This window comes from Telmatherina bonti (assembly GCF_933228915.1).
Source record: "Telmatherina bonti genome assembly, chromosome: 1".
Lineage (NCBI taxonomy): Eukaryota > Metazoa > Chordata > Actinopteri > Atheriniformes > Telmatherinidae > Telmatherina > Telmatherina bonti.
The window spans coordinates 44,082,137-44,093,903 of NC_136619.1; positions in this window are offsets into that span (position 1 = coordinate 44,082,137).

Here is an 11,767-nt window from a genome sequence, read left to right on the forward strand (position 1 = left end):
TTGTCTCTATTAGGATAAGACACGTTATCTTTATTAGTATGAGACAGGTTATCTCTATAAGGACGAGATGGGTTATCTGTATTAGGACGAAAGAGGTTATTTCTATTAGGACGAGATTGGTTTTCTCTAGTTGGAAGAGATGGGTTATGTCTAGTGGGAAGAGATGGGTTATGTCTAGACGTAAAACCCCCGAGATGCAGATCCAGGAGCTGGTTGATCAGGATGCAATCGATGAAATTCAGCAACGAGGTTAGGGTCCACAATATGGCAAGCAGGGACCCAGGACCTCTCTTCAGGACCATATCCCTCCCAGTCAACAAGATATTGAAGCCCTCTACCCCGCAGACGAGAGCGAACCAGACGACGCACTGTATATACAGGCCCGCCATCGACCATACGAGGAGGGGGAGGGGGAGGAGCCACAGGAGCAGAGGACTGTCGTGAACCGGTTTGATCTTGGAGACGTGAAACGTTGGGTGGACCCTCAAGGTACGAGGAAGCTTTAGTCTGACTGCCACTGGACTGACCACCTTCTGGACTGGGAAAGGCCCAATGAACTTAGGGGCCAACTTCTTGGACTCTACTAGGAGTGGCAAATTCTGGGTCGACAGCCACACTTGCTGACCCACTTGGTAGGAAGGTGCCTTCCGCCGCCTGTGGTTGGCTGTGGCAGCATAGCAACTCACAGAGCGAAGGAGCGTGGAACGAGCCCGGAGCCATGTCCGGCGGCAACGACGAATGAAGGATTGGACTGATGGACAAGAAACCTCCCATTCCTGGACTGGGAAAAGTGGGGGTTGATAGCCATAAGCACACTGAAAAGGAGAGAGGCCGGTGGCAGAACAGACAAGGGAATTGTGTGCATACTCCACCCACAACAGTTGGGAAGCCCAGGAAGAGGGATTCTGGGAGGCCATGCACCGCAATGCAGTTTCCAGTTCTTGGTTCATGTGCTCTGTTTGCCCATTGGTCTGAGGGTGAAACCCAGAGGATAGGCTAGCAGTGGCACCCAGCAGATTGCAGGAGTCCCTCCAAAACACAGTGGAAAACTGGGGGCCACGGTCAGACACCACATCAACAGGGAGGCCATGCAGTCGAAATACATGGAGCAGAACCAACTGAGCAGCCTCTTTGGCAGAGGGGAGCTTGTGCAAAGGCACAAAATGGGCCATCTTGCTGAAACGATCCACAATAGTCAGTATGACAGTGTAATCGTCGGATGTGGGAAGGCCAGAAACAAAGTCTAAAGATATGTAGGACGAGACGGGTTATCTCTAGTATGACAAGACGGGTTAACTCTAGTATGATGAGATGGGTTATCTCTAGTAGAACGAGATAGGTTATGTTTAGTAGGACAAGATGGGTTGTCTCTAGTAGGACGAGATGGGCTATCTCTGGTAGGACGAGATGGGCTATCTCTAGTAGGACGAGATGAGTTATCTCTAGTAGGACGAGACTGGTTATGTCTAGTAGGATGAGATGGGTTATGTCTAGTAGGACGAGAGGGGCTATCTCTGGTAGGACAAGATGGGTTATGTCTAGTAGGACGAGAGGGGCTATCTCTAGTAGGACGAGATGGGTTATCTCTAGTAGGACGAGAGGGGATATCTCTGGTAGGATGAGATGGGTTATGTCTAGTAGGATGAGATGGGTTATCTCTGGTAGGACGAGATGGGTTATGTCTAGTAGGACGAGATGGGTTATCTCTAGTAGGACGAGAGGGGCTATCCCTGGTAGGACGAGATGGGTTATGTCTAGTAGGACGAGAGGGGCTATCTCTAGTAGGACGAGATGGGTTATCTCTAGTAGGACGAGAGGGGATATCTCTGGTAGAACGAGGCTGGTTATCTCTAGTAGGACGAGATGGGTTATGTCTAGTAGGACGAGAGGGGCTATCTCTAGTAGGACAAGCCTGGTTATCTCTAGTAGGACGAGACTGGTTATCTCTAGTAGGACGAGAGGGGCTATCTCTGGTAGGACGAGATGGGTTATGTCTAGTAGGACGAGAGGGGCTATCTCTGGTAGGACAAGATGGGCTATCTCTAGTAGGACGAGACTGGTTATCTCTAGTAGGACAAGATGGGTTATGTCTAGTAGGACGAGAGGGGCTATTTCTAGTAGGACAAGCCTGGTTATCTCTAGTAGGACGAGACTGGTTATCTCTAGTAGGACGAGAGGGGCTATCTCTGGTAGGACGAGATGGGTTATGTCTAGTAGGACGAGAGGGGCTATCTCTAGTAGGACGAGATGGGTTATCTCTAGTAGGACGAGAGGGGCTATCTCTGGTAGGACGAGATGGGTTATGTCTAGTAGGACGAGATGGGTTATGTCTAGTAGGACGAGAGGGGCTATCTCTGGTAGGATGAGATGGGTCATGTCTAGTAGGACGAGAGGGGCTATCTCTAGTAGGACGAGCCTGGTTATCTCTAGTAGAACGAGACTGGTTATCTCTAGTAGGACGAGAGGGGTTATCTCTAGTAGGACGAGAGGGGCTATCTCTAGTAGAACGAGACTGGTTATCTCTAGGAGGACGAGACTGGTTATCTCTAGTAGGACGGGAGGGGCTATCTCTAGTAGGACGAGAGGGGATATCTCTAGTAGAACGAGACTGGTTATCTCTAGTAGGACGAGATGGGTTATGTCTAGTAGGACGAGAGGGGCTATCTCTAGTAGGACGAGATGGGTTATGTCTAGTAGGACGAGACTGGTTATCTCTAGTAGGACGAGAGGGGCTATCTCTAGTAGGACGAGCCTGGTTATCTCTAGTAGGACGAGCCTGGTTATCTCTAGTAGGACGAGATGGGTTATCTCTAGTAGGACGAGCCTGGTTATCTCTAGTAGGACGAGATGGGTTATGTCTAGTAGGACGAGACTGGTTATCTCTAGTAGGACGAGAGGGGCTATCTCTAGTAGGACGAGCCTGGTTATCTCTAGGAGGACGAGACTGGTTATCTCTAGTAGGACGAGATGGGTTATCTCTAGTAGGACGAGAGGGGCTATCTCTGGTAGGATGAGATGGGTCATGTCTAGTAGGACGAGAGGGGCTATCTCTAGTAGGACGAGCCTGGTTATCTCTAGGAGGACGAGACTGGTTATCTCTAGTAGGACGAGATGGGTTATCTCTAGTAGGACGAGAGGGGCTATCTCTAGTAGAACGAGACTGGTTATCTCTAGGAGGACGAAACTGGTTATCTCTAGTAGGACGAGAGGGGCTATCTCTAGTAGGACGAGAGGGGATATCTCTAGTAGAACGAGACTGGTTATCTCTAGTAGGACGAGATGGGTTATGTCTAGTAGGACGAGAGGGGCTATCTCTAGTAGGACGAGCCTGGTTATCTCTAGTAGGACGAGACTGGTTATCTCTAGTAGGACGAGAGGGGCTATCTCTAGTAGGACGAGCCTGGTTATCTCTAGGAGGACGAGACTGGTTATCTCTAGTAGGACGAGAGGGGCTATCTCTAGTAGGACGAGAGGGGATATCTCTAGTAGGACGAGAGGGGCTATCTCTAGTAGGACGAGATGGGTTATGTCTAGTAGGACGAGAGGGGCTATCTCTAGTAGGACGAGCCTGGTTATCTCTAGGAGGACGAGACTGGTTATCTCTAGTAGGACGAGAGGGGCTATCTCTAGTAGGACGAGACTGGTTAACTCTAGTAGGACGAGATGGGTTATGTCTAGTAGGACGAAACTGGTTATCTCTAGTAGGACGAGAGGGGCTATCTCTAGGAGGACGAGCCTGGTTATCTCTAGGAGGACGAGACTGGTTATCTCTAGTAGGACGAGATGGGTTATCTCTAGTAGGACGAGCCTGGTTATCTCTAGTAGGACGAGCCTGGTTATCTCTAGGAGGACGAGACTGGTTATCTCTAGTAGGACGAGATGGGTTATCTCTAGTAGGTCAAGAGGGGCTATCTCTTTTTTTTTTTTTTTTTTTTTTTTAGTGTGTGTCTTGTCCAGCATTTAGGCAGCAGAATGATGAACTGGATGTTCTGCTGAGCAAATTTTCTCTGCCAAGGGAAGCTTTATAGATATAATGATCCCCTTGACTTTCTGAATTTTTATTTTATTTCTATATTTATTTTGTATTATTGTTTGAATTGTAGAGTTTGTACTGCTGGACCAGAGAGGACAGACGAAAGAGAAAGGAGAAAAAACACCTCATAAGAAAAGTGAAAGAGATGAAGGGAGAGAAAAAAAAACTAAAAAATAACCCAAAAACAAAAAGAAAAAAACACCCTACAGATGTACACATACACACATATACATACACACATATACATATACACAGACACATCGGCAGCCACCCCCAGGCGCAGACCCCAACCGCCCCACCCACGCATACATACAAATACATACACATACATATACACACACATGTATACACACACACACATATATATATATATACATACACATATATATACATATGTACACATATACATATACACATACATACATATACACACACACCTCTATGCACACACACACACACACACACACACACACACACATACATACGTACAAACATATACGCACTCGCCAGTATCAACACATATACATACACATACAAGCCAACTTTAGATCATAGTAACTAAACTATGAATCTAAAAAGTTAAATATGAATGAGAAACAAACAGAAATGAGAAAACTAGCTGCTGTTAGTGAATAAACCTGCAGACGACTCGGTGACTGTGTCACATGCAGAACATGCAGAGTGGAACGTGTTCTGGAAAAGGTGATCATGAGGGGCTATCTCTGGTAGGACGAGACGGCGCTCTCTGGTAGGACGAGATGGCGCTCTCTGGTAGGACGAGAGGGGCGCTCTCTGGTAGGACGAGAGGGCGTTCTCTGGTAGGACGAGAGGGGCGCTCTCTGGTAGGATGAGAGGGGCGCTCTCTGGTAGGATGAGAGGGGCGCTCTCTGGTAGGACGAGAGGGGCGCTCTCTGGTAGGATGAGAGGGGCGCTCTCTGGTAGGACGAGAGGGGCGCTCTCTGGTAGGATGAGAGGGGCGCTCTCTGGTAGGACGAGAGGGGCGCTCTCTGGTAGGACAAGAGGGGCGCTCTCTGGTGAGACGAGAGGGCGCTCTCTGGTAGGACGAGACGGCGCTCTCTGGTAGGACGAGAGGGGCGCTCTCTGGTAGGACGAGATGGCGCTCTCTGGTAGGACGAGAGGGCGCTCTCTGGTAGGACGAGACGGCGCTCTCTGGTAGGACGAGAGGGGCGCTCTCTGGTATGACGAGAGGGGCGCTCTCTGGTAGGACGAGACGGCGCTCTCTGGTAGGACGAGAGGGGCGCTCTCTGGTAGGACGAGAGGGGCGCTCTCTGGTAGGACGAGACGGCGCTCTCTGGTAGGACGAGACGGCGCTCTCTGGTAGGACGAGAGGGGCGCTCTCTGGTAGGACGAGATGGCGCTCTCTGGTAGGACGAGATGGCGCTCTCTGGTAGGACGAGAGGGGCGCTCTCTGGTAGGACGAGACGGGTTATGTCTAGTAGGACGAGAGGGGCTATCTCTAGTAGGACAAGCCTGGTTATCTCTAGTAGGACGAGACTGGTTATCTCTAGTAGGACGAGAGGGGCTATCTCTGGTAGGACGAGATGGGTTATGTCTAGTAGGACGAGAGGGGCTATCTCTAGTAGGACGAGATGGGTTATCTCTAGTAGGACGAGAGGGGCGCTCTCTGGTAGGACGAGACGGCGCTCTCTGGTAGACCGAGACGGCGCTGTCTGGTAGGATGAGACGGCGCTCTCTGGTAGACCGAGACGGCGCTGTCTGGTAGGACGAGACGGCGCTCTCTGGTAGGACGAGACGGCGCTCTCTGGTAGACCGAGACGGCGCTGTCTGGTAGGACGAGACGGCGCTCTCTGGTAGGACGAGAGGGGCGCTCTCTGGTAGGACGAGATGGCGCTCTCTGGTAGGACGAGAGGGCGCTCTCTGGTAGGACGAGAGGGGCGCTCTCTGGTAGGATGAGAGGGGCGCTCTCTGGTAGGACGAGAGGGGCGCTCTCTGGTAGGACGAGAGGGGCGCTCTCTGGTAGGACGAGAGGGCGTTCTCTGGTAGGACGAGAGGGGCGCTCTCTGGTAGGATGAGAGGGGCGCTCTCTGGTAGGATGAGAGGGGCGCTCTCTGGTAGGACGAGACGGCGCTCTCTGGTAGGACGAGACGGCGCTCTCTGGTAGGACGAGAGGGGCGCTCTCTGGTAGGACGAGAGGGGCGCTCTCTGGTAGGACAAGAGGGGCGCTCTCTGGTGAGTCGAGAGGGCGCTCTCTGGTAGGACGAGACGGCGCTCTCTGGTAGGACGAGAGAGGCGCTCTCTGGTAGGACGAGAGGGGCGCTCTCTGGTAGGACGAGAGGGGCGCTCTCTGGTAGGACGAGATGGCGCTCTCTGGTAGGACGAGAGGGCGCTCTCTGGTAGGACGAGACGGCGCTCTCTGGTAGGACGAGAGGGGCGCTCTCTGGTATGACGAGAGGGGCGCTCTCTGGTAGGACGAGACGGCGCTCTCTGGTAGGACGAGAGGGGCGCTCTCTGGTAGGACGAGACGGCGCTCTCTATTAGGACGAGACGGCGCTCTCTGGTAGGACGAGAGGGGCGCTCTCTGGTAGGACGAGATGGCGCTCTCTGGTAGGACGAGATGGCGCTCTCTGGTAGGACGAGAGGGGCGCTCTCTGGTAGGACGAGACGGGTTATGTCTAGTAGGACGAGAGGGGCTATCTCTAGTAGGACAAGCCTGGTTATCTCTAGTAGGACGAGACTGGTTATCTCTAGTAGGACGAGAGGGGCTATCTCTGGTAGGACGAGATGGGTTATGTCTAGTAGGACGAGAGGGGCTATCTCTAGTAGGACAAGCCTGGTTATCTCTAGTAGGACGAGACTGGTTATCTCTAGTAGGACGAGAGGGGCTATCTCTGGTAGGACGAGATGGGTTATGTCTAGTAGGACGAGAGGGGCTATCTCTAGTAGGACGAGATGGGTTATCTCTAGTAGGACGAGAGGGGCGCTCTCTGGTAGGACGAGACGGCGCTCTCTGGTAGACCGAGACGGCGCTGTCTGGTAGGATGAGACGGCGCTCTCTGGTAGGACGAGACGGCGCTGTCTGGTAGGACGAGACGGCGCTGTCTGGTAGACCGAGACGGCGCTGTCTGGTAGGACGAGAGGGGCGCTCTCTGGTAGGACGAGATGGCGCTCTCTGGTAGGACGAGAGGGCGCTCTCTGGTAGGACGAGAGGGGCGCTCTCTGGTAGGACGAGAGGGGCGCTCTCTGGTAGGACGAGAGGGGCGCTCTCTGGTAGGACGAGACGGCGCTCTCTGGTAGGACGAGACGGCGCTCTCTGGTAGGACGAGAGGGGCGCTCTCTGGTAGGACGAGAGGGGCGCTCTCTGGTAGGACGAGACGGCGCTCTCTGGTAGGACGAGACGGCGCTCTCTGGTAGGACGAGACGGCGCTCTCTGGTAGGACGAGAGGGGCGCTCTCTGGTAGGACGAGACGGCGCTCTCTGGTAGGACGAGACGGCGCTCTCTGGTAGGACGAGAGGGGCGCTCTCTGGTAGACCGAGACGGCGCTGTCTGGTAGGACGAGAGGGGCGCTCTCTGGTAGGACGAGACGGCGCTCTCTGGTAGACCGAGACGGCGCTGTCTGGTAGGACGAGAGGGGCGCTCTCTGGTAGGACGAGATGGCGCTCTCTGGTAGGACGAGAGGGCGCTCTCTGGTAGGACGAGAGGGGCGCTCTCTGGTAGGACGAGAGGGGCGCTCTCTGGTAGGACGAGAGGGGCGCTCTCTGGTAGGACGAGACGGCGCTCTCTGGTAGGACGAGACGGCGCTCTCTGGTAGGACGAGAGGGGCGCTCTCTGGTAGGACGAGAGGGGCGCTCTCTGGTAGGACGAGAGGGGCGCTCTCTGGTAGGACGAGAGGGGCGCTCTCTGGTAGGACGAGATGGCGCTCTCTGGTAGGACGAGAGGGGCGCTCTCTGGTAGGACGAGAGGGGCGCTCTCTGGTAGGACGAGACGGCGCTCTCTGGTAGGACGAGAGGGCGCTCTCTGGTAGGACGAGAGGGGCGCTCTCTGGAAGGACGAGAGGGGCGCTCTCTGGTAGGACGAGAGGGGCGCTCTCTGGTAGGACGAGACGGCGCTCTCTGGTAGGACGAGACGGCGCTCTCTGGTAGGACGAGAGGGGCGCTCTCTGGTAGGACGAGAGGGGCGCTCTCTGGTAGGACGAGATGGCGCTCTCTGGTAGGACGAGATGGCGCTCTCTGGTAGGACGAGAGGGGCGCTCTCTGGTAGGACGAGACGGCGCTCTCTGGTAGGACGAGAGGGGCGCTCTCTGGTAGGACGAGACGGCGCTGTCTGGTAGGACGAGACGGCGCTCTCTGGTAGGACCAGAGGGGCGCTCTCTGGTAGGACGAGAGGGGCGCTCTCTGGTAGGACGAGACGGCGCTCTCTGGTAGGACGAGAGGGGCGCTCTCTGGTAGGACGAGAGGGGCGTTCTCTGGTAGGACGAGAGGGCGCTCTCTGGTAGGACGAGAGGGGCGCTCTCTGGTAGGACGAGAGGGCGCTCTCTGGTAGGACGAGAGGGGCGCTCTCTGGTAGGACGAGACGGCGCTCTCTCTTAGGACGAGACGGCGCTGTCTGGTAGGACGAGACGGCGCTCTCTGGTAGGACGAGATGGCGCTCTCTGGTAGGACGAGAGGGGCGCTCTCTGGTAGGACGAGACGGCGCTCTCTGGTAGGACGAGATGGCGCTCTCTGGTAGGACGAGATGGCGCTCTCTGGTAGGACGAGAGGGGCGCTCTCTGGTAGGACGAGAGGGGCGCTCTCTGGTAGGACGAGATGGCGCTCTCTGGTAGGACGAGAGGGGCGCTCTCTGGTAGGACGAGACGGCGCTCTCTGGTAGGACGAGATGGCGCTCTCTGGTAGGACGAGAGGGCGCTCTCTGGTAGGACAAGAGGGGCGCTCTCTGGTAGGACGAGAGGGCGCTCTCTGGTAGGACGAGAGGGCGCTCTCTGGTAGGACGAGAGGGGCGCTCTCTGGTAGGACGAGAGGGCGCTCTCTGGTAGGACGAGAGGGGCGCTCTCTGGAAGGACGAGAGGGGCGCTCTCTGGTACCAAACTAAGATAAAATAATTCTGACGGCTGTTCTTTCTCCTGCAGCCCTTGTCTGACGTCACTTTAAACAAACAACCTATAGCGGCTGCGCTCTTGGCCTGCTGGTAGCTTTCCAGAGCAAACTGTGAGCTGAACGGGTGAATAAATGTTTAGTATTTGAGCACAGCTCCAGTTCAGACCTGCATCTGATAACTGCACCGCTGCAGCGCCTTGTACTCACCGTTAATAATTCACAGCGCCTGGCGCTAGCTCTGCTTGCTGCACGGCTCATTGCAGCTCCTATGAGGCCTCTGGCAGCCGGCCCGACAGCCAAAACACCCACAGTAATCCAGATCCACAGAGGTCCAGGAGAAAGTGTGGGAAGTACAGCTGGAGCCTCTGATCCACCAGAGACTCTGCTAGTCCTCGATACCATCTCTGAATCACACTGAACATCTCACGAGGTCTTCTCTGCCAGGTTTTAACCTCTGTTCACTGCTCCCCAGTTTGCTCCTGCTCCTCAAACAGCCTGGATGGGAACCAGACAGAAACCAAGTTCTGGAGCTGAAAGATCCACCAAAGCAGGACTGCAGAGTTACTGTTGGGTCCTGGATACCCGGAAGTAGAACTTGAAGACAAACTTTCGTTATTAAACCCATTTTTGTTTCTGGTTCTGGTCCTGATGGAGGTTTTCCTTCCTGGTTCCGGTCCTGATGGAGGGTTTCCTTCCTGGTTCTGGTCCTGGTGGAGGTTTTCCTTCCTGGTTCTGGTCCTGATGGAGGTTTACCTCCCTGGTTCTGGTCCTGATGGAGGTTTTCCTTCCTGGTTCTGGTCCTAATGGAGGTTTACCTCCCTGGTTCTGGTCCTGATGGAGGTTTTCATTCCTGGTTCTGGTCCTGATGGAGGTTTTCATTCCTGGTTCTGGTCCTGATGGAGGTTTACCTCACTGGTTCTGGTCCTGATGGAGGTTTTCCTTCCTGGTTCTGGTCCTGATGGAGGTCTCCCTTCCTGGTTCTGGTCCTGATGGAGGTTTTCCTTCCTGGTTCTGGTTCTGATGGAGGTTTACCTCCCTGGTTCTGGTCCTGATGGAGGTTTTCCTTCCTGGTTCCGGTCCTGATGGAGGTTTTCCTTCTAGTTCTGGTCCTGATGGAGGTTTTCCTTCCTGGTTCCGGTCCTGATGGAGGTTTTCCTTCCTGGTTCCGGTCCTGATGGAGGTTTACCTCCCTGGTTCTGGTCCTGATGGAGGTTTTCCTTCCTGGTTCTGGTCCTGATGGAGGTTTTCCTTCTGGTTCTGGTCCTGATGGAGGTTTTCCTTCCTGGTTCTGGTCCTGATGGAGGTTTACCTCCCTGGTTCTGGTCCTGATGGAGGTTTTCCTTCCTGGTTCTGGTCCTGATGGAGGTTTTCCTTCTGGTTCTGGTCCTGATGGAGGTTTACCTCCCTGGTTCTGGTCCTGATGGAGGTTTTCCTTCCTGGTTCTGGTCCTGATGGAGGTCTCCCTTCCTGGTTCTGGTCCTGATGGAGGTCTCCCTTCCTGGTTCTGGTCCTGATGGAGGTTTTCATTCCTGGTTCTGGTCCTGGTGGAGGTCTCCCTTCCTGGTTCTGGTCCTGATGGAGGTTTTCATTCCTGGTACTGGTCCTGATGGAGGTTTTCCTTCCTGGTTCTGGTCCTGATGGAGGTTTTCATTCCTGGTTCTGGTCCTGATGGAGGTTTTCCTTCCTGGTTCTGGTCCTGATGGAGGTTTTCATTCCTGGTTCTGGTCCTGATGGAGGTTTTCCTTCCTGGTTCTGGTCCTGATGGAGGTTTTCCTTCTGGTTCTGGTCCTGATGGAGGTTTTCCTTCCTGGTTCTGGTCCTGATGGAGGTTTTCCTTCTGGTTCTGGTCCTGATGGAGGTTTTCCTTCCTGGTTCTGGTCCTGATGGAGGTTTTCCTTCTGGTTCTGGTCCTGATGGAGGTTTTCCTTCTGGTTCTGGTCCTGATGGAGGTTTTCATTCCTGGTTCTGGTCCTGATGGAGGTTTTCCTTCCCGGTTCTGGTCCTGATGGAGGACTTCCTTGTAGACCTTAGGATGAACAGCTTACAGCAATGACGCAGAGGTCAAAGGTCACCCCTGATTTACTGATAAAGCTTTTCCATCGGACAGTCTGGTCACTTGACGCTGACGTCAGCGCCGCCAGATTGATTCCGGCTCCGCCCTCACCTGACTCAGTCCTCTCTGAGCTGCTGAACAGGATGCGACATGACAAAGCAACATATCTCCACCCGAATGAGGAAGCTGAGTTTATCTGTCGAGCCTCCCAGCATGCAGCAGGGTGACAAGTCACTGCGGTGGCTGGACCATGACTCAGCAGTTTGTCTGTACAACCATACAGTTCCCATGAAGCGATGGAGGAAGAAGCTTCTGTTTGGTTTGAGGAGCTGTTTCTGCCAAAACTGAATTTGTAGTTTGCAGTATTTCAGCAGATCCGGGTCACTGAGACCACATCAGTGGAAAAAACTACATGCTGCTTTAATGGACCAGAGCTGAGAACCGAACCCTATCTCCCTGGACTCATCAAACGCTTGTTCCTCTTTTAGTCAGAAAGAAAAGTCAGACAAATAAAAAAACAATTCTAAAGAAACAGGATGTTGGTGAGAAGACAGGAAGACTTTCTCATTCTTTTCCTGTTTTATACTCGTCACTAAAGAAGAACTTTC